This window comes from Pimephales promelas, chromosome 21 (genome assembly GCF_988280905.1).
Source record: "Pimephales promelas chromosome 21, fPimPro1.hap1.1, whole genome shotgun sequence".
Classification (NCBI taxonomy): Eukaryota; Metazoa; Chordata; class Actinopteri; order Cypriniformes; family Leuciscidae; genus Pimephales; species Pimephales promelas.
This window is the reverse complement of record NC_142789.1, coordinates 10,746,003-10,773,422: the sequence shown is the minus strand read 5'-3', so window position 1 is coordinate 10,773,422 and position 27,420 is coordinate 10,746,003. Positions and strand designations below refer to the sequence as shown.

The window sequence follows — 27,420 nt, the reverse complement described above, 5'->3', positions numbered from 1 at the left end:
AAAAACTTTGAGTGCTGTTGTATTTCACACAGGACTGGCAGGAAATGTGCATTGATATGCCTTTATTCTAGATGTTATGTGGTTTATTTTGATAGGTGAACTGTCTTTGTAGTGTTAAAAGAAGGAGAGCTACAGTATGGACTTTTTTTTGCACCCCCGTCTTGCGTGTTCTTAAAGGGTTAGTTCGCCCATTTAAAGGGATAGTTCACTTTGAAATACATTTTTGGTATGTTTTAGCTTACCTCAAGGGCATCCAAGATGTAGGGGTCTTTGTTTCGGCAGTATTTTCAATTTTTGATATTTTTAGGTCAAAACCGTTCTTGTCTGTCCGTCATATAATGCAGGTCTATGGGGTTCACCCTGGGTCTACCTCAAAGATTATACACAGAGAAGTCAAAACTAAACATGATTTAATGACTCGTAAATGTAAGTACACATTGATGGCCTAAGACACGAAACGAGCGGTTTGTGTGAGAAAAGTAACAGTATTTATATTGTTTTTACCTCTTGTAATCACAGCCACGTCCAAGTGATCTGAAGGCACGGGCGCTTTGGAAGTGATCTCTTGCGCGGTTGCGGAAAAAAAAATCAACGTTGTCTATGTATATATCGAAATCGTCTTCAATTGCAATTTCCTGTATATCTAAATATGTTTAGATCTTCACAGTGAAGGGTAACACTTCTGAAATCTCTGTGTAAACAATGAGTGACGTACACACGCGAGAGATCACTTCTGGCGCTTGCCGCCGGTTTCGCAGAGAGAAGCGCCCTCGGCCTCAGAGTACTTGGACGTGACTGTGATTACAATAGGTAAAAACAATATAAATACTTTTCGTTTCACACAAACCGCTCGTTTCGTGTCTTTGGCCATCAATGTGTACTTACATTTACGAGTCATTAAGCTAAGATCACTTCATTTTATTTTTAAAGTTACCAATTAGAATAGAATAAGAGAAATAGGCTAGTTGCTAAAAAAAAATAAAAAAAATAAAAACTCAGGCTAGGGCCTACATGTGGTTAGACAGCTCAACCCGATCTCACGACCAATCGTACGAATTCGACGAATGATTAAAAAGTGGCTAATTCGTAACAATTCATACGACCTCACTCGTACGAATTAGTACGATTTTGCTAAATCGTACATATTTTACGAATTTGCCAATTCGTATGAATTCGTACGAATGACCTGATCCTTACCCCGCCCCTAAACCTAACCATCACGTGGGTTTAGACAAATCGTACGAATTCGTTTGAGTGAGGTCGTACGAATTAGTACGAATTAGCCACTTTTTAATCATTCGTCGAATTCGTACGAATTGGTCGTGAGATAGCGTAGGACAGCTATAATTTAAATGCGTTGTGCAAAAATAATTTAGCAATTAAAAAATGCATAAATAAGACAATGTACTACTTATCTTTAACAATATAGCTACCAAAGAGATTGTAAAATGCTTTAGTTCATCGGATCCTGCCTAATCATTCCCTGGTATTTTGTTTTCATACACTAGAGGGCGCTGTGAGCCACTGGATTCAGGAGCAGCGCTGATTCTCACAGCTCTCGCCGGGTGCAGTGGCGCGTGCCTGTAGTCCAAGCTACTGGGAGGCTGAGGCTGGTGGATCTCTTGAGCTCAGGGGTTCTGGACTGCAGTGGACTATGTCGATTGGGTGTCTGCGCTAAGTTCGTTATCGATATGGTGTTCCTGGGGGAGCCCGGGACCACCAGGTCGCCTAAGGAGGGGTGAACCGGCCCAGGTCGGAGACGAAGCAGGTCAAAATCCCCGTGTCGATCAGTAGTGGGATCGTGCCTGTGAATAGACACTGCAGTGCTGCCTGAGCGATACAGTGAGACCCATTCTTTTGTGTGAACAGTTATTCTGTGAAATCTAATAAATAACAGCAACAACAAATGAACATAAAATAAAGCCCTTAATGGCCAAATAAAACTGTCCAATCCAGTCTTCATTTATTATAATAAAGTACATTTTTTCTATATGGCTTCCCTGTTAGATACATTTACACCAATGCCTTATATTTTTTAATGTATCACAAATGTAGTTTAGATGTCCGTATTTTACAAATAGCCTATTAAAGATATTTAATGATCAAACTGCTGAAAATCTATATATAAAGCAAACGATTGATTTGTTAAACTAAGATCACTTTATTTAATTTTTAAAGTTACCAATTAGAATAGATTAAGATAAATATGCTAGTGGATAATAAAAAAAAAACTCAGGCTAGGGCCTACATGTGGTTAGATAGCTATAATTTAAATGTATTGTGCAAAAATAATTTAGCAATTAAAAAATGCATAAATAAGACAATGTACTACTTACCTTTAACAATATAGCTACCAAAGAGATTGTAAAATGCTTTAGTTCATCGGATCCTGCCTAATCATTCCCTGGTATTTTGTTTTCATACACTAGAGGGCGCTGTGAGCCACTGGATTCAGTAGCAGCGCTGATTCTCACAGCTCTCGCCGGGTGCAGTGGCGCGCGCCTGTAGTCCAAGCTACTGGGAGGCTGAGGCTGGTGGATCGCTTGAGCTCAGGGGTTCTGGACTGCAGTGGACTATGTCGATCGGGTGTCCGTGCTAAGTTCGGTATCGATATGGTGCTTCTGGGGGAGCCCGGGACCACCAGGTCGCCTAAGGAGGGGTGAACCGGCCCAGGTCGGAGACGAAGCAGGTCAAAGTCCCCGTGTCGATCAGTAGTGGGATCGCGCCTGTGAATAGACTCTGCAGTGCAGCCTGAGCGATACAGCGAGACTCGGTCTTTTGTGTGAACAGTTATTCCGTGGAATCTAATAAACAGCAGCAACAACAAATGAACACAAAATAAAGCCACTAATGGCCAAATAAAACTTTCCAATCCAGTCTTCATTTATCATAATAAAGTAAATTTTTTCTATATGGCTTCCCTGTTAGATACATTTACACCAATGCCTTATATTTTTGTAATGTCTCACAAATGTAATTTAGTTGTCCGTATTTTAAAAATAGCCTATAATACATATTTAATGATCAAACAGCTGAAAATCTATAGATAAAGCAAATTATTGATTTGTTAAGGTAAGATCACTTCATTTTATTTTTAAAGTTACCAATTAGAATAGATTAAGAGAAATAGGCTAGTTGCTAAAAAAAAATACAAAAAAATAAAAACTCAGGCTAGGGCCTATATGTGGTTAGACAGCTCAAGCCGATCTCACGACCAATCGTACGAATTCGAGGAATGATTAAAAAGTGGGTAATTCGTAAGAATTCTTACGACCTCACTCGTACGAATTAGTACGATTTTGCTAAATCGTACATATTTTACGAATTGGCCAATTCGTATGAATTCGTACGAATGACCTGACCCTTACCCCGCCCCTAAACCTAACCATCACGTGGGTTTAGACAAATCGTACGAATTCGTATGAGTGAGGTTGTACGAATTAGTACGAATTAGCCACTTTTTAATCACTCGTCGAATTCGTACAAATTGGTCGTGAGATAGCGTAGGACAGCTATAATTTAAATGCGTTGTGCAAAAATAATTTAGCAATTAAAAAATGCATAAATAAGACAATGTACTACTTATCTTTAACAATATAGCTACCAAAGAGATTGTAAAATGCTTTAGTTCATCGGATCCTGCCTAATCATTCCCTGGTATTTTGTTTTCATACACTAGAGGGCGCTGTGAGCCACTGGATTCAGGAGCAGCGCTGATTCTCACAGCTCTCGCCAGGTGCAGTGGCGCGTGCCTGTAGTCCAAGCTACTGGGAGGCTGAGGCTGGTGGATCTCTTGAGCTCAGGGGTTCTGGACTGCAGTGGACTATGTCGATTGGGTGTCCGCGCTAAGTTCGGTATCGATATGGTGTTCCTGGGGGAGCCCGGGACCACCAGGTCGCCTAAGGAGGGGTGAACCGGCCCAGGTCGGAGATGAAGCAGGTCAAAATCCCCGTGGCGATCAGTAGTGGGATCGTGCCTGTGAATAGACACTGCAGTGCTGCCTGAGCGATACAGTGAGACCCATTCTTTTGTGTGAACAGTTATTCTGTGAAATCTAATAAATAACAGCAACAACAAATGAACATAAAATAAAGCCCTTAATGGCCAAATAAAACTGTCCAATCCAGTCTTCATTTATTATAATAAAGTACATTTTTTCTATATGGCTTCCCTGTTAGATACATTTACACCAATGCCTTATATTTTTTAATGTATCACAAATGTAGTTTAGATGTCCGTATTTTACAAATAGCCTATTAAAGATATTTAATGATCAAACTGCTGAAAATCTATATATAAAGCAAACGATTGATTTGTTAAACTAAGATCACTTTATTTAATTTTTAAAGTTACCAATTAGAATAGATTAAGATAAATATGCTAGTGGATAAAAAAAAAAAAACTCAGGCTAGGGCCTACATGTGGTTAGATAGCTATAATTTAAATGTATTGTGCAAAAATAATTTAGCAATTAAAAAATGCATAAATAAGACAATGTACTACTTACCTTTAACAATATAGCTACCAAAGAGATTGTAAAATGCTTTAGTTCATCGGATCCTGCCTAATCATTCCCTGGTATTTTGTTTTCATACACTAGAGGGCGCTGTGAGCCACTGGATTCAGTAGCAGCACTGATTCTCACAGCTCTCGCCGGGTGCAGTGGCGCGCGCCTGTAGTCCAAGCTACTGGGAGGCTGAGGCTGGTGGATCGCTTGAGCTCAGGGGTTCTGGACTGCAGTGGACTATGTCGATCGGGTGTCCGTGCTAAGTTCGGTATTGATATGGTGCTTCTGGGGGAGCCCGGGACCACCAGGTCGCCTAAGGAGGGGTGAACCGGCCCAGGTCGGAGACGAAGCAGGTCAAAGTCCCCGTGTCGATCAGTAGTGGGATCGCGCCTGTGAATAGACTCTGCAGTGCAGCCTGAGCGATACAGTGAGACCCATTCTTTTGTGTGAACAGTTATTCTGTGAAATCTAATAAATAACAGCAACAACAAATGAACATAAAATAAAGCCCTTAATGGCCAAATAAAACTGTCCAATCCAGTCTTCATTTATTATAATAAAGTACATTTTTTCTATATGGCTTCCCTGTTAGATACATTTACACCAATGCCTTATATTTTTTAATGTATCACAAATGTAGTTTAGATGTCCGTATTTTACAAATAGCCTATTAAAGATATTTAATGATCAAACTGCTGAAAATCTATATATAAAGCAAACGATTGATTTGTTAAACTAAGATCACTTTATTTAATTTTTAAAGTTACCAATTAGAATAGATTAAGATAAATATGCTAGTGGATAAAAAAAAAAAAAAAAAACTCAGGCTAGGGCCTACATGTGGTTAGATAGCTATAATTTAAATGTATTGTGCAAAAATAATTTAGCAATTAAAAAATGCATAAATAAGACAATGTACTACTTACCTTTAACAATATAGTCAAGTCAAGTCACATTTATTTATATAGCGCTTTTCACAATACAGATTGTATCAAAGCAGCTTCACAGTGATAACATGTAAGTAGCACAACACAGATCAACAACATTGCTAAACACTAAATAAATAACCCCAACTGAGCAAGCTCAAAGCAAGCCAAAAGCAAGGCGACAGTGGCAAGGAACCAAACTCCATCAGATTGGATGGAGAAAAAACCTTGGGAGAACCCAGGCTCAGTCGGGGGCCAGTTCTCCTCTGGCTTACATTCATATTGTTTAAATATAAATATTAAATATAAATATTGTTTATGATTCAAACGGCGCCATAACATATCGCAGGCGTTGAGTCGTCTCATCACAGGCGTTGAGTCGTCTCATCACAGGCGTTGGGGCATCCGAAATCCCCGTGAGAGGCTGGACACAAAACTGGACCTGACGAACGCCATTTTTCTCGGGACAAGCGTCCCGAGATAACAGCAGAAAGGCAGATGGGAAATAATTAGCATAGCTGATGTTCATAATAATTTCCGTTATAACTCACAAACTCTCCGTAACCCGAACTCTCCGCAACCCAACCATACGCGCCGACCCGTTTGTCTAAGAGGCTGTCGAGCCCCACTGGTGCGTTAAGCAGTTTCAGTGGCAAACGGTTCCGTATGGCATAACAGAGGAGTAGAAGGTAAGCATTATGTGAATGCTTGACTAAAGAGATGCGTCTTTAATCTAGTTTTAAACTGTGTCAGCGAGTCAGAGGCTCGGACCGTATCGGGAAGGCCATTCCAGAGTTTTGGAGCTAAATGCGAGAACGCCCTCCCTCCTTTACTGGACTTCGATATCCTAGGAATGACCAGAAGCCTTGAATTTAGTGATCTTAAGGAACGCGGTGGATTGTAGGGCGAAAGAAGGTCCGTTAAGTACATAGGTGCTAAACCATTTAGGGCTTTATAGGTCAGTAGTAGTATTTTGTAGTTGATGCGGAACTTAATAGGTAACCAGTGTAGAGATGATAAAATCGGTGTTATATGATCATATTTTCTTGACCTAGTAAGAACTCTAGCAGCTGCATTTTGTACTAACTGTAGCTTGTTTATTGAGGATGCAGGACAACCGGCTAATAAAGCATTACAGTAATCTAGTCTCGAGGTCATGAATGCGTGAACTAATTTTTCTGCATCAGAAATAGATAGCATGTTACGTAGCTTAGCAATGTTTCTAAGGTGGAAAAAGGCTGTTCTTGTAACATATGAAATATGATTTTCGAACGACAAGTTGCGGTCTAGTATAACACCCAGGTCTTTTACTGTTGTGGATAAAGTAACAGGACATCCGTCTATATTAAAGTTGTATTGTGAGAGGTTTTGTGAGTAGTTTTTTGGACCAATTAGTAATACCTCCGTTTTATCTGAATTTAATAGCAGGAAATTACGCGTCATCCAGCATTTTATATCTTTGAGACACTCTGTCATTTTAGATGAGTTAGTGTTTTCATCTGGTCGTGATGAAATATATAATTGAGTGTCGTCAGCGTAACAGTGGAAATTAATTCCATGTTTTCTTATAATATTACCAAGTGGCAGCATATATATTGAGAATAGCAGAGGGCCTAAAACTGATCCTTGCGGTACTCCATAGTCTACTGACGTTATCTTTGATTTTTTCCCATTTAAACAGACAAAATGAGAACGGTCCGATAAGTACGATCTAAACCAGCTTAATGCCTGTCCCTGGACACCGGTGAAGTTTTGTAGTCGATCCAAGAGTATTATATGATCTATAGTGTCGAACGCAGCGCTAAGATCAAGTAGGACTAGTATTGAGATACAGCCTTGGTCAGAAGCTAAAAGTAAATCATTTGTAATTTTAACTAGCGCAGTTTCTGTACTATGATGCGGTCTGAATCCTGACTGGAATTTTTCATAGATATCATTTTCTTGCAAAAAAGAGCACAATTGAGCGGACACTACTTTTTCAAGTATTTTGGACATAAATGGAAGATTTGAAATGGGTCTGTAATTTGCCAAGTTATTTGGATCTAATTGCGGTTTCTTAATGAGCGGTTTTATTACAGCCAGCTTGTATATTTTTGGGACATGACCTAAAGATAAAGACGAGTTAATAATATTGAGGAGAGGCTCTTCCACTACAGGTAATAGTTCTTTCAGTAGTTTAGTGGGTATTGGATCTAATAAACAAGTTGTTGGTTTAGATGCAATGATAAGTTTATTTAGCTCCTCCTGTCCTATCGTTGTAAAGCGGTTTAGTTGTTCTAGAGGGTCCATAATTGAAGCTGAATCATAAGACACCATAGCGGATTGTACATTTATAATTTTGTTTCGGATGCTTTCTATTTTCGCATTGAAGTAATTCATAAAATCATTACTACTAAACTGTAAAGGTATATTTTGCTCTGGTGATGTCTGTTTATTTGTTAGCCTAGCCACGGTGTTAAATAAAAACCTTGGATTATTTTGGTTATTTTCGATTAGTTTGCGGAGATGCTCAGCCCTGGCTGTTTTTAGTGTCTTTTTATAACGTGACATACTGTCTTTCCACGCGATTCTAAAGACCTCTAAATTAGTTTGTTTCCATTTACGCTCTAAGTTGCGAGTTTCTCTCTTGATAGCATGCGTAGCACTGTTGTACCACGGTGCTTTAATTTTCTCTCGAACCTTTTTTAATTTAATTGGCGCAACAATATCTAATGTACTAGTAAGAATGGTGCTTAAACTGCTAGTCATTTCCTCTAATTCATCTGTTTGTTTGGGTTCACTTAGCAGCTTAGATAGATCAGGTAAGCTATTTGAAAATCCATCTATAGTGGTTGGAAGGATTGTTCTGCCTGGTCTATAACGTGGCGCAACATGACATATTTCAGCAGTACGTATTATGCAAGTCACCATGTAATGATCAGTGACATCATCGCTTTGCGGTATAATATCTATATCAGTTGGATCGGTTCCATATGATATAATTAAATCTAGTGTATGATTTAGACGATGAGTGGGACCACTGACGTTTTGTTTGACCCCAAAGGAGTTTAATAAATCTGTAAACGCAGCCCCTAAAGCATCATTTGTATTATCTACGTGTATGTTAAAATCTCCAGCAATTATTGCTTTATCGACATTTACCAATAGATCCGAGAGAAAGTCTGCGAACTCTTTTAGGAATTCAGCATATGGCCCTGGAGGTCTATATACAGTAGCCAGGGCTAGAGATAATATAGATTTCCTTTTTACATCTAAGAGCGTAACATTTAGCACAAGTACTTCAAATGAATTAAACCTGTGACCTGTTTTCTGAGTAATATTAAAAATATCTTTATAGATTGTTGCAACACCGCCGCCACGACCGATCAGACGAGGCTCATGTTTATAACAGTATCCTGGCGGAGTAGATTCGTTTAGACCGAAATACTCATTTGGTTTAAGCCAGGTTTCAGTAAGGCACAGAACATCGAAGTTATTGTCTGTGACCATTTCATTTACGATAACCGCCTTAGGTGTGAGCGATCTAATGTTTAGGAGACCTAGCTTTAGAAATTGTTTTTGTTGACTGATATTTAGATTTTCTGGTTTAATTACAATAAGATTTTTGCTAGATCCTACACTAGATTTATTGTTTGGCTTCACTAAACGAGGAATAGACACAGTTTCTATATAATGTTCCACACTATGCTTATTAGTTAAGTTTGGACCGCAAAGGCTGTAATTTGGACTTTGACTCATTAGTCATCTGGTGCGTAATGTCTTGGAAATGTTGTCCGATAGCACAGCCGCTCCGATTCGGCTGGGATGGAGACCATCTGTGCTGTACAGTCTCGGTCTTTCCCAAAACAGATGCCAGTTATTTACAAAGTGCAGCCCCTGTTCATTACACAATGACATTAACCATTCATTTAATGCAAAAAGTCTACTGAACCTTTCCTGTCCTTGTCTGTACGTGGGAAGCGGTCCAGACACGATGATCGCTGCTTTAGGCGCTGTGCTGCGTACCGTCTCGATCAGGCTCCTGTAGTCCTTCTTCAGAACCTCCGTCTGCCGCAGCCTGATGTCGTTCGCTCCCGCGTGCAGCACAACAGCTCCGACGCGCTCGTCCCCGTTCAGGATCTCGGGAACCTGTGCAGCAACATCAAGAACACGAGCACCAGGAAAGCAGTGAGTGCGCACTTTACCTTTATCCGAATTAGCGCGGACATGGCGGACTATGGATGTGCCGATGATCACGGTGTCATCGCGTTCCGGCTCGCGAAGAGGGGAGAAGCGGTTCCGGGTGGAGATCTCGAAGACCGGGAGGGGCGGAGAGGCAGCTCTGGTCCTGGCTCGAGTCTTCCGCTGTGTGATCCATGGTCCATGTTGTTTCGGTGCCGGAGTGAATGAAGCCTTAGATGATCGCATCTTCCTCGGCAGAGTAACGTACGGCGTAGATGAACTCGGAGTCAAAGAGTGATTTGATTTGTTAGCGTCGGCGCGTGATGCTTCAAGCGTTGAGCGCCGATCCAGCAGCTCGGCTTGCTTCACCAGCAGACCGCGGATCTGTTTCTCGACGTATTCCAGCTCCTGCTTCACCGTGAAGAGCTCGAATGTGTCTTCATCTGCACTCAAAGGTAATGTTAGACACGCATCTGATATGTTCGCCATTATAACGGATGATCAGTAAATTAGTAGTGATACTACAACTATCACTACTAATTTAGGATTGAAATGTCGGAAATAACCAGGATTCAGTGAAACGGGTGTAAAATGAGACGATCAAATAGGCGAGAGGGCACGCGTGGAATGCTAGCGGGCTAAAGGCTAGTAGCCAGGATTTAGGGAGGTTGGATATAAGTAGCGATATCAAAGCAATCCAATTGTTTTTTATAAGGAATACTATCGAGGATAAGTTCACATAATATAAAAATAGAAAGTGCTTGTTTATAAATAAGTGGTAAAGAAGAAAATCAAGGATTTGTGAAGAAATTCTCCGGAGCTACAAACACAAACAACCGATATAGCTACCAAAGAGATTGTAAAATGCTTTAGTTCATCGGATCCTGCCTAATCATTCCCTGGTATTTTGTTTTCATACACTAGAGGGCGCTGTGAGCCACTTCATTCAGGAGCAGCGCTGATTCTCACAGCTCTCGCCAGGTGCAGTGGCGCGTGCCTGTAGTCCAAGCTACTGGGAGGCTGAGGCTGGTGGATCTCTTGAGCTCAGGGGTTCTGGACTGCAGTGGACTATGTCGATTGGGTGTCCGCGCTAAGTTCGGTCTCGATATGGTGCTTCTGGGGGAGCCCGGGACCACCAGGTCGCCTAAGGAGGGGTGAACCGGCCCAGGTCGGAGACGAAGCAGGTCAAAATCCCCGTGTCGATCAGTAGTGGGATCGTGCCTGTGAATAGACACTGCAGTGCTGCCTGAGCGATACAGTGAGACCCATTCTTTTGTGTGAACAGTTATTCTGTGAAATCTAATAAATAACAGCAACAACAAATGAACATAAAATAAAGCCCTTAATGGCCAAATAAAACTGTCCAATCCAGTCTTCATTTATTATAATAAAGTACATTTTTTCTATATGGCTTCCCTGTTAGATACATTTACACCAATGCCTTATATTTTTTAATGTATCACAAATGTAGTTTAGATGTCCGTATTTTACAAATAGCCTATTAAAGATATTTAATGATCAAACTGCTGAAAATCTATATATAAAGCAAACGATTGATTTGTTAAACTAAGATCACTTTATTTAATTTTTAAGGTTACCAATTAGAATAGATTAAGATAAATATGCTAGTGGATAAAAAAAAAAAAAAACTCAGGCTAGGGCCTACATGTGGTTAGATAGCTATAATTTAAATGTATTGTGCAAAAATAATTTAGCAATTAAAAAATGCATAAATAAGACAATGTACTACTTACCTTTAACAATATAGCTACCAAAGAGATTGTAAAATGCTTTAGTTCATCGGATCCTGCCTAATCATTCCCTGGTATTTTGTTTTCATACACTAGAGGGCGCTGTGAGCCACTGGATTCAGTAGCAGCGCTGATTCTCACAGCTCTCGCCGGGTGCAGTGGCGCGCGCCTGTAGTCCAAGCTACTGGGAGGCTGAGGCTGGTGGATCGCTTGAGCTCAGGGGTTCTGGACTGCAGTGGACTATGTCGATCGGGTGTCCGTGCTAAGTTCGGTATCGATATGGTGCTTCTGGGGGAGCCCGGGACCACCAGGTCGCCTAAGGAGGGGTGAACCGGCCCAGGTCGGAGACGAAGCAGGTCAAAGTCCCCGTGTCGATCAGTAGTGGGATTGCGCCTGTGAATAGACTCTGCAGTGCAGCCTGAGCGATACAGCGAGACTCGGTCTTTTGTGTGAACAGTTATTCTGTGGAATCTAATAAACAGCAGCAACAACAAATGAACACAAAATAAAGCCACTAATGGCCAAATAAAACTTTCCAATCCAGTCTTCATTTATCATAATAAAGTAAATTTTTTCTATATGGCTTCCCTGTTAGATACATTTACACCAATGCCTTATATTTTTGTAATGTCTCACAAATGTAATTTAGTTGTCCGTATTTTAAAAATAGCCTATAATACATATTTAATGATCAAACAGCTGAAAATCTATAGATAAAGCAAATGATTGATTTGTTAAGGTAAGATCACTTCATTTTATTTTTAAAGTTACCAATTAGAATAGATTAAGAGAAACAGGCTAGTTGCTAAAAAAAAATACAAAAAAATAAAAACTCAGGCTAGGGCCTATATGTGGTTAGACAGCTCAAGCCGATCTCACGACCAATCGTACGAATTCGAGGAATGATTAAAAAGTGGGTAATTCGTAAGAATTCTTACGACCTCACTCGTACGAATTAGTACGATTTTGCTAAATCGTACATATTTTACGAATTGGCCAATTCGTATGAATTCGTACGAATGACCTGACCCTTACCCCGCCCCTAAACCTAACCATCACGTGGGTTTAGACAAATCGTACGAATTCGTATGAGTGAGGTTGTACGAATTAGTACGAATTAGCCACTTTTTAATCATTGGTCGAATTCGTACGAATTGGTCGTGAGATAGCGTAGGACAGCTATAATTTAAATGCGTTGTGCAAAAATAATTTAGCAATTAAAAAATGCATAAATAAGACAATGTACTACTTATCTTTAACAATATAGCTACCAAAGAGATTGTAAAATGCTTTAGTTCATCGGATCCTGCCTAATCATTCCCTGGTATTTTGTTTTCATACACTAGAGGGCGCTGTGAGCCACTGGATTCAGGAGCAGCGCTGATTCTCACAGCTCTCGCCGGGTGCAGTGGCGTGTGCCTGTAGTCCAAGCTACTGGGAGGCTGAGGCTGGTGGATCTCTTGAGCTCAGGGGTTCTGGACTGCAGTGGACTATGTCGATTGGGTGTCCGCGCTAAGTTCGGTATCGATATGGTGTTCCTGGGGGAGCCCGGGACCACCAGGTCGCCTAAGGAGGGGTGAACCGGCCCAGGTCGGAGACGAAGCAGGTCAAAATCCCCGTGGCGATCAGTAGTGGGATCGTGCCTGTGAATAGACACTGCAGTGCTGCCTGAGGGATACAGTGAGACCCATTCTTTTGTGTGAACAGTTATTCTGTGAAATCTAATAAATAACAGCAACAACAAATGAACATAAAATAAAGCCCTTAATGGCCAAATAAAACTGTCCAATCCAGTCTTCATTTATTATAATAAAGTACATTTTTTCTATATGGCTTCCCTGTTAGATACATTTACACCAATGCCTTATATTTTTTAATGTATCACAAATGTAGTTTAGATGTCCGTATTTTACAAATAGCCTATTAAAGATATTTAATGATCAAACTGCTGAAAATCTATATATAAAGCAAACGATTGATTTGTTAAACTAAGATCACTTTATTTAATTTTTAAAGTTACCAATTAGAATAGATTAAGATAAATATGCTAGTGGATAAAAAAAAAAAACTCAGGCTAGGGCCTACATGTGGTTAGATAGCTATAATTTAAATGTATTGTGCAAAAACAATTTAGCAATTAAAAAATGCATAAATAAGACAATGTACTACTTACCTTTAACAATATAGCTACCAAAGAGATTGTAAAATGCTTTAGTTCATCGGATCCTGCCTAATCATTCCCTGGTATTTTGTTTTCATACACTAGAGGGCGCTGTGAGCCACTGGATTCAGTAGCAGCACTGATTCTCACAGCTCTCGCCGGGTGCAGTGGCGCGTGCCTGTAGTCCAAGCTACTGGGAGGCTGAGGCTGGTGGATTGCTTGAGCTCAGGGGTTCTGGACTGCAGTGGACTATGTCGATCGGGTGTCCGTGCTAAGTTCGGTATCGATATGGTGCTTCTGGGGGAGCCCGGGACCACCAGGTCGCCTAAGGAGGGGTGAACCGGCCCAGGTCGGAGACGAAGCAGGTCAAAGTCCCCGTGTCGATCAGTAGTGGGATCGCGCCTGTGAATAGACTCTGCAGTGCAGCCTGAGCGATACAGTGAGACCCATTCTTTTGTGTGAACAGTTATTCTGTGAAATCTAATAAATAACAGCAACAACAAATGAACATAAAATAAAGCCCTTAATGGCCAAATAAAACTGTCCAATCCAGTCTTCATTTATTATAATAAAGTACATTTTTTCTATATGGCTTCCCTGTTAGATACATTTACACCAATGCCTTATATTTTTTAATGTATCACAAATGTAGTTTAGATGTCCGTATTTTACAAATAGCCTATTAAAGATATTTAATGATCAAACTGCTGAAAATCTATATATAAAGCAAACGATTGATTTGTTAAACTAAGATCACTTTATTTAATTTTTAAAGTTACCAATTAGAATAGATTAAGATAAATATGCTAGTGGATAAAAAAAAAAAATAACTCAGGCTAGGGCCTACATGTGGTTAGATAGCTATAATTTAAATGTATTGTGCAAAAATAATTTAGCAATTAAAAAATGCATAAATAAGACAATGTACTACTTACCTTTAACAATATAGCTACCAAAGAGATTGTAAAATGCTTTAGTTCATCGGATCCTGCCTAATCATTCCCTGGTATTTTGTTTTCATACACTAGAGGGCGCTGTGAGCCACTGGATTCAGTAGCAGCGCTGATTCTCACAGCTCTCGCCGGGTGCAGTGGCGCGCGCCTGTAGTCCAAGCTACTGGGAGGCTGAGGCTGGTGGATCGCTTGAGCTCAGGGGTTCTGGACTGCAGTGGACTATGTCGATCGGGTGTCCGTGCTAAGTTCGGTATCGATATGGTGCTTCTGGGGGAGCCCGGGACCACCAGGTCGCCTAAGGAGGGGTGAACCGGCCCAGGTCGGAGACGAAGCAGGTCAAAGTCCCCGTGTCGATCAGTAGTGGGATTGCGCCTGTGAATAGACTCTGCAGTGCAGCCTGAGCAATACAGCGAGACTCGGTCTTTTGTGTGAACAGTTATTCTGTGGAATCTAATAAACAGCAGCAACAACAAATGAACACAAAATAAAGCCACTAATGGCCAAATAAAACTTTCCAATCCAGTCTTCATTTATCATAATAAAGTAATTTTTTTCTATATGGCTTCCCTGTCCCTTACAGAAAAAACACATGAATTTCACATGTTATCACATGTTTTCCACATGTGACCACATGTGTCCACATGTGACCACATGTGCCCACATGTGAACACATGTGAACAACATGTCACCACATGTGAACAATGTTTCACCACATGTGAACAACATGTCACCACATGTGAGTAATGTTCGACCACATGTGAACAATGTTTCACCACATGTGAACAACATGTCACCACATGAGTAATGTTCTACCACATGTGAACATCATGTCACCTCATGTGAACTTAATGGAACACGTGGCACATGTGGAAAACATGTTATAGGTAATAATGTGGAGCTGATGTGAAATATATTTGCACGTTGTAATAGGTTTTAACATGTGAATTATGTTACCACGTCACAAATACTGTACATTTTTAGCCTTATTCACACAAAATGCAGAACATAAAGCTTATAATGCATGTGTAGGCCTAGGCCCACATATGCCTATACTAATGTGAAAATATATTCATCATGAAAATATTTTAATAATAATGTAGCGTATAGTTTTTAATCAAGTTTGTTTTAATTGCAATACTTTTATTTCAACACTGTTTACCATTTCTAAAGCTATATTATAAATATAGTTTACATAATCAACAATATAATTTTATATTTGATATAATCAATAGGCTACTGCTTTCATATTCTATTTACACAGCACTTTCAGGACATGTTTATTATATGTACATGTATAGTATATGTTTTAAGTGCTGCATGATTTTGACGTGGTTTAATCAATGCCGTGCACCTTGAAATTTCGAGTCTCTCAAACACCGGAGCGGGCGGCGCGCAGAGTTGCCATGGAAACGGCGCGGGACCACTGCTTCTGGTAAACAACGAAACTCCCTCTCTCGCTGTTGTTTCAACTTTTCACGGCTTTTTTCAGGTGAGATTAGTCTCTAAAAGCACACGAATAATACTCACAACTGTTTTTTATTACATTTCTCCTGCTTGTAATTGACAAAAATGTACTTTATCGACATGGTGTAACGTTAGTGTCTTCGGAAAAAGTCCGTTAGAGGTACTGAGGTAGCAAGGCTAAAGAGGTAGCAGCTAGGCTAGCTAGCAAGGCTAACGTAACGTTAACTCGGCTAAACTTTTATTTATTAAAGTTTATTTTAATCACCTCTTATGTGTAGATGAGAGGTTTTGTAAGGGTTTTACTGGGAAGTGAGCTAATTTATTTAACACAAACATAAACATAACGTATCGGTGATGTTACTTTCAGTTTCAGGAGCAATAAAATTGGCTGAAAATAACGTTAGCTAGCTCAATGGTAACGTTAAACACATTTTGATTAAAAAATGTTCTGTGATTTAACAAAATAACCCATAACAGACAGAAAGCTCCACGACTTCAACATTTCTGAGGAAAGCTGCTGCCAGAGAAGTAACGTTGACGTTAGGACACGTGAGCCGAGGAAGCTCATTAAATAACCTCATTTTATTTCTCAAATTAATTATTTTTAGCAGTTCCGCATCACAATCCGTACAGCGACGCTTCCGTAACATGAATCCGTACAGTGACCCTTTGAATCAAATGTACAATTAATCACTTCCAGGTCAACTAAAGTTATATATACCTTTGGAAAATGTGTGTTGTCATCTTTGATTTTCTTCACACATTGTCGAAGTCCACGCCCTTTGAAGACGACATTTTAGCGATAAGTACAATGACACCTGAGTGACATTTAAAAATGTAGGTGGGCAGGGATCTCGCATAGATACCGGTGAAGGAGGGAAGAGAGTCAGCAAATGAAATGAATGAAGTTTTGGTCATGTGGTAAATAGTATTGAAGTTAAACGTAATGGTTATTGGTGTTGAACATTTTTAACCTAAAATGTGTCTTATAAAGTTAATAAAATCCCATTTTAAACGGCAGTTTAAAAACTATGTTCACAAGGTCTTGGAAACGACCTGCGGTGACCGAACGCGCCATTTTCCGTAATGAACAATATTTTGCAGATCAGCGATAGCAGCTAAGGACTTTAAAGTCACCCAAAGAGTCAAATGTGAAGTAAATTGTGTCATAATGAAATCTAACTACTGCACGATGAGGCAGGGTGTCCATAAACGTTGTTTATCCCCGTTGTACGGTTTCATGTTACGCTCCCAACAATGACTGTACGGAATCTTGTGACGCGTAACATAGTTCCCCACCCAGCGCCGCCTCAGCAAATCGCCATTTATGAGCATTTCATAGGCCAAAAATAAACCAATCAAAGCTATAGAAACAAAGATAAGACCTTCCCCCAGTAAATGACGTATCAAAAGTTCATTGGTCTAATCCGTTAAGGGTTGCTCTGACGTTTTTACGTGCCCGGAAGCGAGTTTTCGTGTACGGATTGTGATGCGGAACTGCTAAATTGTTTATTTTAAGAAGGTTTTGACATCCAAATGAAGTTACACTGTATGAGCAAAATTAAATGAATAATAAACCCAAAAACAAATTCTTTTATCCTAGTTAAGAAATTATATTCTGTATTTTAAATTATTTCTCTTTTCTCCATTTCACCTCTGCTGTAGATTCTTTCCTTTTAATAAACCTGGCATTGTATAATAACATTGTTGGCTCAGTGACAAATGGCTTGTTGTGTTCCTAGATCCTTCAGTGCTGATGCCCTGCAACGTATTGAAGTGGAGCTGATCTTCATCTCTAAAGCACTACTGATGAACCATATGATTAGTAAGTAAAACGCCAAACATACACTAATGTCAAACCTACACTAATGTCAAACATATACTAATTGTCTTGGTACAAATGTTTATGTCTCTTATGTTAACAAAAAAAAAAAAGATTTAAAAATAATATTGTGAAATAATATAAATAAAAAAATGTTTTCAATGTGAATATATTGCAATTAATTCCTGTGATCAAAGCTGAATTGTCAGCATCACAGCTTCACATCATCCTTCATAAATTATTCTAATATGACGATTTGATGCTCAAAAAACATTTATGATTATTATCAGTGTTGAAAACAGTTGTGCTGTTTCATATTTTTGTGTTTTCCAGGATTATTTGATGAATAGAAAGGTTTAAATAACTGCATTTATTTGAATATGCATTCTTCCTGAGTAAAAATATTAATTTCTTCTTTTTTTTTGTTTTATTAATTTTTAAATCTATCATTGACCGCAAATGTTTGAACATTAGTGTAAACTACCCTTCATACAGTATGTTTGTGGTCTATTTAACAATACATCCTGGAGGGGGAAAAATGGTTTAAACTGTTACAACATAAAACACAATAATCAGCATAACTGTTTTTAACATTGATAATAATTAGAAATGTTTAGGATGTTTACATTGTAAGAATGTATAGTATTCAAATATAAAAAACACTGACTCGTTAGGTCATGTTTTCTCATTAAAGTCAGATGATTTCCTATTAATTCAATTGAATATGGTGACTTCAATTTACATGACTTCATGAGCAATCAAGTCATTTATATAGATCAGTGAGTAGTGCCCAGCATATCTAAGTCCACTAAAGGAGATTTCTCGCATTTTACCCCTAAATTCTGGAATAACTATGAAGGTAAAAGAGTAACAAGACTCGAGCATGAACAATAAATAATTTGCTAAAATTTACACTCACAGCTCCAACGTGAAAACCTCACCTAATACGTAATAACGTTAAAAAAAGATCACGGTTTCTGTCCTGACGAAAATTTTCTATTTTATTTTTTGCTTTGCAGAACAAGTCTGTGACTGACTTAATGAACCCAGTTGGTTTGGATCATGCTCAAAGATGTAAGGGTTACAAAAAGTTAACCAGAACTCTTATGGACTCCATCTTCTCTTTCAAAGAGATGGCAACATGAACGGAAAAAAGGGGTTGTTGGTGAAAAAAGAGCCTTGACCTACAAAAGGTGCAGCTAATAATTGGTAAGCATGTCTGAATATCTTTTATCAATAGTTTTTATATGGCACTGAGCGCGTCTGTCAGCGACAGCCATAGCGTGAAAAGCACAGTTTGAATCTGGCAGTTATGTCACGTCATGACAAACTTGTTTTCAAATTTTAATGTAATCAATCTCATTTCTTACAGACCATATCAAAAAGAGGCACCCAGGCATCGGAGGCACTGAGATTAAGGTCTGCATGGCACAAAAGTTAAAAGATCTGAGGAGACGAGCAGAAAGGTAATATTCAGACGATCCAACATCCAAGTGTGATCCCCATGTGCCTGTTTACATTTGCGAAACCGTCATGAGTGAGGACTGAGGACTCAGTTTATTCCTCAGTCTACATTGTGATCTATTCACAAACTGTCAATAGTTGTTTTTTTTTTATAAATGAGACGCACCACTCGTTTTATACAGTTGTTTAAGCAAGATGCAAACGGCATTGCTGTTTGCCAACATGTTTTGCTCATAGCATATTTACGTAGGGCCCTATAATTTCCGCGATCACGGGATCGCGGACGGAATCGCGGAATTGGCCAATTAACGCAGAATCCAGTGTTAACGCGGAATTTCGCAGAATTTTACATATTTGGAATGAAATTCGTTTTTTGTGTGGGAGAAGAACGTATGTCTGGGGAAATGCAGAGAGACGGGGAAGCAAATCTGGGCGACACAACCCCTCCCGTCATTTCAGCTCATGACTGCATCAAAACAATAGCCGCGTTTCCACTGAAAGCATGGCGAAGCGGCTCTCCACGGCTCTGCTTTCATCGACGAAAAAGTTAAGAAACTCGTCGCACACACACAAAGTCCCCTCCGTGTACGTCTGTCTATGAGGTGCCGGACCGAGTGTGTGTCCGAGTCGAGAGAGCGCGCGCGAGAGAGAGACAGCACGCTCAACAGTGCGCACGAGAGAGACCGAGTGTGTCCGAGAGAGCGCTCGATAGTGCGTGCGAGAGACTGAAGCTGCGTCCCAATGTGCATACTATGCCCGAAATAATATTGACAGTTACTAATGTCACATACTATTTAGGATGGATAGTATGCACATTACGACGCAGCTAGAGTGTGACTTTTATTTTAACTTATATAAACTAATATAATTTATTTTACAGGACAGTTTAAAGCTCATAACCGTGTTATGCTGCATCATGCAGTATTTGTCATTTTAAGAGAAAATGCCTATTTTATTTGTGTACATTTTAATCATTAACATTAAAAGCACACTCTTTTTACAACTAAAATAACAGTAAAGGGTAAAAAAAACGGAATTTGCTAAAATTGAAACGGAAAAAACGGAATTTGGGGAAAAATAAAACGGAATGTTTAATGACATAATAATAATATAATAATAATAATAATAATAATATTACAAATGGATAATAATTAAATTAATTATTTAATTAATTAAGCCCCATTTAATTTAAGCTTCAAAAATGCTTTTCAGAAACCTACGGGGTGACGTCATGGACACTGCGTCCATATTTTTTTTTTTTTACAGTCTATGGTTTGCACTGCCCTAATCTTTGATCTTTTTCTATCCCAAAACAGGATGCCTGCTGCAGAAGACACAAAGGACTGAGACACACTTTTACAAACGCACACCACACACACTGACATGCGCGTACCTGCGTTTTTTTTTTTTGTGGCTTTTTATGTATAATTTTAATTTGGTTTTGCTTTGTTTGTTTTAAACATTCAATTTGTATTGCATATTTTGAAATGAAATAAAAAGTAAATTTGAATTATTTGGTTTAATGTTGGGAAACATTAGGCTATAGACCATACAAAAGAACACGGTAGGCCTACCATTTTCTGTGGTATATTGCTTAATGGTTTTTACATGGATTTCACATGAAGTTACAGGTTTACATGGTGTGTAGCTTTAACATGGATAGTTCATGGGTTTCACATGAGATATTTTATATTTCACATGATATCTCATGGGTTTCACATGTGAATAAATGTTTCACATGGGAATTTTAGGTTGTACATGTAAGCTCATGGATTTCATATGGGAATTTTACATTTCACATGCAATCCCATGGGTTTCACATGTAATCACATGGGTTTGGGTTTCACATGCAATCCGACAGTTTCACATGTAATCACATGGGTTTCACATGTAATCATATGGGTTTCACATGGGTTTCACATGTAATCACATGTGTTTCACATGGGGGTATGTTCCAAAAGCACATGTTTCCCATGTTTAACATGTGCAAAGCACATGTGTTGCACATATTTCACATGTGCAAAATCACATGTCCACGTTGTCACATGCAATCACATGGGTTTCACATGCAATCACACAAGGGTTTCACATGCAATCACATGGGTTTCACATGTAATCACATGGGTTTGGGTTTCACATGCAATCCCATGGGTTTCACATGCAATCACATGGGTTTCACATGTAATCACATGGGTTTCACATGCAATCACATAGGATTCACATGTAATCACATGGGTTTGGGTTTCACATGCAATCCCACAGTTTCACATGTAATCACATGGGTTTCACATGTAATCATATGGGTTTCACATGGGTTTCACATGTAATCACATGTGTTTCACATGGGGGTATGTTCCAAAAGCACATGTTTCCCATGTTTAACATGTGCAAAGCACATGTGTTGCACATATTTCACATGTGCAAAATCACATGTCCACGTTGTCACATGTGATCACATGTGTTTTTGCACATGTGAAATATGTGCAAAGCACATGTGTTGCACATATTTCACATGTTAAATTTCACATGTGCAAAATCACATGTCCACATTGTCACATGTGATCACATGTGTTTTTGCACATGTGAAACTCATGTGGTTTTTCTGTAAGGGGTTAGATACATTTACACCAATGCCTTATATTTTTGTAATGTCTCACAAATGTAATTTAGTTGTCCGTATTTTAAAAATAGCCTATAATACATATTTAATGATCAAACAGCTGAAAATCTATAGATAAAGCAAATTATTGATTTGTTAAGGTAAGATCACTTCATTTTATTTTTAAAGTTACCAATTAGAATAGATTAAGAGAAACAGGCTAGTTGCTAAAAAAAAATACAAAAAAATAAAAACTCAGGCTAGGGCCTATATGTGGTTAGACAGCTCAAGCCGATCTCACGACCAATCGTACGAATTCGAGGAATGATTAAAAAGTGGGTAATTCGTAAGAATTCTTACGACCTCACTCGTACGAATTAGTACGATTTTGCTAAATCGTACATATTTTACGAATTGGCCAATTCGTATGAATTCGTACGAATGACCTGACCCTTACCCCGCCCCTAAACCTAACCATCACGTGGGTTTAGACAAATCGTACGAATTCGTATGAGTGAGGTTGTACGAATTAGTACGAATTAGCCACTTTTTAATCATTGGTCGAATTCGTACGAATTGGTCGTGAGATAGCGTAGGACAGCTATAATTTAAATGCGTTGTGCAAAAATAATTTAGCAATTAAAAAATGCATAAATAAGACAATGTACTACTTATCTTTAACAATATAGCTACCAAAGAGATTGTAAAATGCTTTAGTTCATCGGATCCTGCCTAATCATTCCCTGGTATTTTGTTTTCATACACTAGAGGGCGCTGTGAGCCACTGGATTCAGTAGCAGCACTGATTCTCACAGCTCTCGCCAGGTGCAGTGGTGCGTGCCTGTAGTCCAAGCTACTGGGAGGCTGAGGCTGGTGGATCGCTTGAGCTCAGGGGTTCTGGACTGCAGTGGACTATGTCGATCGGGTGTCCGTGCTAAGTTCGGTATCGATATGGTGTTCCTGGGGGAGCCCGGGACCACCAGGTCGCCTAAGGAGGGGTGAACCGGCCCAGGTCGGAGACGAAGCAGGTCAAAATCCCCGTGGCGATCAGTAGTGGGATCGTGCCTGTGAATAGACACTGCAGTGCTGCCTGAGGGATACAGTGAGACCCATTCTTTTGTGTGAACAGTTATTCTGTGAAATCTAATAAATAACAGCAACAACAAATGAACATAAAATAAAGCCCTTAATGGCCAAATAAAACTGTCCAATCCAGTCTTCATTTATTATAATAAAGTACATTTTTTCTATATGGCTTCCCTGTTAGATACATTTACACCAATGCCTTATATTTTTTAATGTATCACAAATGTAGTTTAGATGTCCGTATTTTACAAATAGCCTATTAAAGATATTTAATGATCAAACTGCTGAAAATCTATATATAAAGCAAACGATTGATTTGTTAAACTAAGATCACTTTATTTAATTTTTAAAGTTACCAATTAGAATAGATTAAGATAAATATGCTAGTGGATAAAAAAAAAAAAAACTCAGGCTAGGGCCTACATGTGGTTAGATAGCTATAATTTAAATGTATTGTGCAAAAATAATTTAGCAATTAAAAAATGCATAAATAAGACAATGTACTACTTACCTTTAACAATATAGCTACCAAAGAGATTGTAAAATGCTTTAGTTCATCGGATCCTGCCTAATCATTCCCTGGTATTTTGTTTTCATACACTAGAGGGCGCTGTGAGCCACTGGATTCAGTAGCAGCGCTGATTCTCACAGCTCTCGCCGGGTGCAGTGGCGCGCGCCTGTAGTCCAAGCTACTGGGAGGCTGAGGCTGGTGGATTGCTTGAGCTCAGGGGTTCTGGACTGCAGTGGACTATGGCGATCGGGTGTCCGTGCTAAGTTCGGTATCGATATGGTGCTTCTGGGGGAGCCCGGGACCACCAGGTCGCCTAAGGAGGGGTGAACCGGCCCAGGTCGGAGACGAAGCAGGTCAAAGTCCCCGTGTTGATCAGTAGTGGGATCGCGCCTGTGAATAGACTCTGCAGTGCAGCCTGAGCGATACAGCGAGACTCGGTCTTTTGTGTGAACAGTTATTCTGTGGAATCTAATAAACAGCAGCAACAACAAATGAACACAAAATAAAGCCACTAATGGCCAAATAAAACTTTCCAATCCAGTCTTCATTTATCATAATAAAGTAAATTTTTTCTATATGGCTTCCCTGTTAGATACATTTACACCAATGCCTTATATTTTTGTAATGTCTCACAAATGTAATTTAGTTGTCCGTATTTTAAAAATAGCCTATAATACATATTTAATGATCAAACAGCTGAAAATCTATAGATAAAGCAAATGATTGATTTGTTAAGGTAAGATCACTTCATTTTATTTTTAAAGTTACCAATTAGAATAGATTAAGAGAAATAGGCTAGTTGCTAAAAAAAAATACAAAAAAATAAAAACTCAGGCTAGGGCCTATATGTGGTTAGACAGCTCAAGCCGATCTCACGACCAATCGTACGAATTCGAGGAATGATTAAAAAGTGGGTAATTCGTAAGAATTCTTACGACCTCACTCGTACGAATTAGTACGATTTTGCTAAATCGTACATATTTTACGAATTGGCCAATTCGTATGAATTCGTACGAATGACCTGACCCTTACCCCGCCCCTAAACCTAACCATCACGTGGGTTTAGACAAATCGTACGAATTCGTATGAGTGAGGTTGTACGAATTAGTACGAATTAGCCACTTTTTAATCATTGGTCGAATTCGTACGAATTGGTCGTGAGATAGCGTAGGACAGCTATAATTTAAATGCGTTGTGCAAAAATAATTTAGCAATTAAAAAATGCATAAATAAGACAATGTACTACTTATCTTTAACAATATAGCTACCAAAGAGATTGTAAAATGCTTTAGTTCATCGGATCCTGCCTAATCATTCCCTGGTATTTTGTTTTCATACACTAGAGGGCGCTGTGAGCCACTGGATTCAGGAGCAGCGCTGATTCTCACAGCTCTCGCCGGGTGCAGTGGCGCGTGCCTGTAGTCCAAGCTACTGGGAGGCTGAGGCTGGTGGATCTCTTGAGCTCAGGGGTTCTGGACTGCAGTGGACTATGTCGATTGGGTGTCCGCGCTAAGTTCGGTATCGATATGGTGTTCCTGGGGGAGCCCGGGACCACCAGGTCGCCTAAGGAGGGGTGAACCGGCCCAGGTCGGAGACGAAGCAGGTCAAAATCCCCGTGGCGATCAGTAGTGGGATCGTGCCTGTGAATAGACACTGCAGTGCTGCCTGAGGGATACAGTGAGACCCATTCTTTTGTGTGAACAGTTATTCTGTGAAATCTAATAAATAACAGCAACAACAAATGAACATAAAATAAAGCCCTTAATGGCCAAATAAAACTGTCCAATCCAGTCTTCATTTATTATAATAAAGTACATTTTTTCTATATGGCTTCCCTGTTAGATACATTTACACCAATGCCTTATATTTTTTAATGTATCACAAATGTAGTTTAGATGTCCGTATTTTACAAATAGCCTATTAAAGATATTTAATGATCAAACTGCTGAAAATCTATATATAAAGCAAACGATTGATTTGTTAAACTAAGATCACTTTATTTAATTTTTAAAGTTACCAATTAGAATAGATTAAGATAAATATGCTAGTGGATAAAAAAAAAAAAAAACTCAGGCTAGGGCCTACATGTGGTTAGATAGCTATAATTTAAATGTATTGTGCAAAAATAATTTAGCAATTAAAAAATGCATAAATAAGACAATGTACTACTTACCTTTAACAATATAGCTACCAAAGAGATTGTAAAATGCTTTAGTTCATCGGATCCTGCCTAATCATTCCCTGGTATTTTGTTTTCATACACTAGAGGGCGCTGTGAGCCACTGGATTCAGTAGCAGCACTGATTCTCACAGCTCTCGCCGGGTGCAGTGGCGCGCGCCTGTAGTCCAAGCTACTGGGAGGCTGAGGCTGGTGGATTGCTTGAGCTCAGGGGTTCTGGACTGCAGTGGACTATGTCGATCGGGTGTCCGTGCTAAGTTCGGTATCGATATGGTGCTTCCGGGGGAGCCCGGGACCACCAGGTCGCCTAAGGAGGGGTGAACCGGCCCAGGTCGGAGACGAAGCAGGTCAAAGTCCCCGTGTCGATCAGTAGTGGGATCGCGCCTGTGAATAGACACTGCAGTGCAGCCTGAGCGATACAGTGAGACCCATTCTTTTGTGTGAACAGTTATTCTGTGAAATCTAATAAATAACAGCAACAACAAATGAACATAAAATAAAGCCCTTAATGGCCAAATAAAACTGTCCAATCCAGTCTTCATTTATTATAATAAAGTACATTTTTTCTATATGGCTTCCCTGTTAGATACATTTACACCAATGCCTTATATTTTTTAATGTATCACAAATGTAGTTTAGATGTCCGTATTTTACAAATAGCCTATTAAAGATATTTAATGATCAAACTGCTGAAAATCTATATATAAAGCAAACGATTGATTTGTTAAACTAAGATCACTTTATTTAATTTTTAAAGTTACCAATTAGAATAGATTAAGATAAATATGCTAGTGGATAAAAAAAAAAAAAAACTCAGGCTAGGGCCTACATGTGGTTAGATAGCTATAATTTAAATGTATTGTGCAAAAATAATTTAGCAATTAAAAAATGCATAAATAAGACAATGTACTACTTACCTTTAACAATATAGCTACCAAAGAGATTGTAAAATGCTTTAGTTCATCGGATCCTGCCTAATCATTCCCTGGTATTTTGTTTTCATACACTAGAGGGCGCTGTGAGCCACTGGATTCAGTAGCAGCACTGATTCTCACAGCTCTCGCCGGGTGCAGTGGCGCGCGCCTGTAGTCCAAGCTACTGGGAGGCTGAGGCTGGTGGATTGCTTGAGCTCAGGGGTTCTGGACTGCAGTGGACTATGTCGATCGGGTGTCCGTGCTAAGTTCGGTATCGATATGGTGCTTCCGGGGGAGCCCGGGACCACCAGGTCGCCTAAGGAGGGGTGAACCGGCCCAGGTCGGAGACGAAGCAGGTCAAAGTCCCCGTGTCGATCAGTAGTGGGATCGCGCCTGTGAATAGACACTGCAGTGCAGCCTGAGCGATACAGTGAGACCCATTCTTTTGTGTGAACAGTTATTCTGTGAAATCTAATAAATAACAGCAACAACAAATGAACATAAAATAAAGCCCTTAATGGCCAAATAAAACTGTCCAATCCAGTCTTCATTTATTATAATAAAGTACATTTTTTCTATATGGCTTCCCTGTTAGATACATTTACACCAATGCCTTATATTTTTTAATGTATCACAAATGTAGTTTAGATGTCCGTATTTTACAAATAGCCTATTAAAGATATTTAATGATCAAACTGCTGAAAATCTATATATAAAGCAAACGATTGATTTGTTAAACTAAGATCACTTTATTTAATTTTTAAAGTTACCAATTAGAATAGATTAAGATAAATATGCTAGTGGATAAAAAAAAAAAAAAACTCAGGCTAGGGCCTACATGTGGTTAGATAGCTATAATTTAAATGTATTGTGCAAAAATAATTTAGCAATTAAAAAATGCATAAATAAGACAATGTACTAC

At 39.2% G+C, this 27,420-nt stretch overlaps 1 long non-coding RNA gene and 14 other non-coding genes across 15 annotated transcripts; all 15 read left to right on the top strand.

Annotated features, from left to right (window-relative positions):
- The first annotated feature begins 1,560 nt into the window (after nucleotides 1-1,560).
- On the top strand, nucleotides 1,561-1,859 carry LOC120467081 (signal recognition particle RNA). Its single transcript, XR_016148959.1, has one exon.
- A 622-nt stretch (nucleotides 1,860-2,481) lies between these two features.
- LOC148970415 (signal recognition particle RNA) lies at nucleotides 2,482-2,780 on the top strand. Its single transcript, XR_016149017.1, has one exon.
- Nucleotides 2,781-3,731: 951 nt separating this feature from the next.
- On the top strand, nucleotides 3,732-4,030 carry LOC148970414 (signal recognition particle RNA). The gene has a single exon (XR_016149004.1).
- Nucleotides 4,031-4,652: 622 nt separating this feature from the next.
- On the top strand, nucleotides 4,653-4,951 carry LOC148970413 (signal recognition particle RNA). The gene has a single exon (XR_016148754.1).
- A 5,619-nt stretch (nucleotides 4,952-10,570) lies between these two features.
- On the top strand, nucleotides 10,571-10,869 carry LOC148970412 (signal recognition particle RNA). Its single transcript, XR_016149006.1, has one exon.
- A 624-nt stretch (nucleotides 10,870-11,493) lies between these two features.
- Nucleotides 11,494-11,792, top strand: LOC148970411 (signal recognition particle RNA). The gene has a single exon (XR_016149023.1).
- A 951-nt stretch (nucleotides 11,793-12,743) lies between these two features.
- LOC148970410 (signal recognition particle RNA) lies at nucleotides 12,744-13,042 on the top strand. The gene has a single exon (XR_016148989.1).
- A 621-nt stretch (nucleotides 13,043-13,663) lies between these two features.
- LOC148970409 (signal recognition particle RNA) lies at nucleotides 13,664-13,962 on the top strand. Its single transcript, XR_016148787.1, has one exon.
- Nucleotides 13,963-14,586: 624 nt separating this feature from the next.
- LOC148970408 (signal recognition particle RNA) lies at nucleotides 14,587-14,885 on the top strand. The gene has a single exon (XR_016148848.1).
- Nucleotides 14,886-15,036: 151 nt separating this feature from the next.
- On the top strand, nucleotides 15,037-21,814 carry LOC120494583 (uncharacterized). The gene is made up of 5 exons (XR_016148570.1): nucleotides 15,037-15,948; nucleotides 17,666-17,748; nucleotides 18,765-18,954; nucleotides 19,118-19,211; nucleotides 20,526-21,814. It is a non-coding gene; the product is annotated as an uncharacterized LOC120494583 (long non-coding RNA).
- An 814-nt stretch (nucleotides 21,815-22,628) lies between these two features.
- On the top strand, nucleotides 22,629-22,927 carry LOC148970407 (signal recognition particle RNA). Its single transcript, XR_016149015.1, has one exon.
- Nucleotides 22,928-23,550: 623 nt separating this feature from the next.
- On the top strand, nucleotides 23,551-23,849 carry LOC148970406 (signal recognition particle RNA). Its single transcript, XR_016148784.1, has one exon.
- A 951-nt stretch (nucleotides 23,850-24,800) lies between these two features.
- LOC148970405 (signal recognition particle RNA) lies at nucleotides 24,801-25,099 on the top strand. The gene has a single exon (XR_016149008.1).
- A 624-nt stretch (nucleotides 25,100-25,723) lies between these two features.
- LOC148970404 (signal recognition particle RNA) lies at nucleotides 25,724-26,022 on the top strand. Its single transcript, XR_016148872.1, has one exon.
- Nucleotides 26,023-26,646: 624 nt separating this feature from the next.
- On the top strand, nucleotides 26,647-26,945 carry LOC148970403 (signal recognition particle RNA). Its single transcript, XR_016148860.1, has one exon.
- The last annotated feature ends 475 nt before the right edge of the window (nucleotides 26,946-27,420 follow it).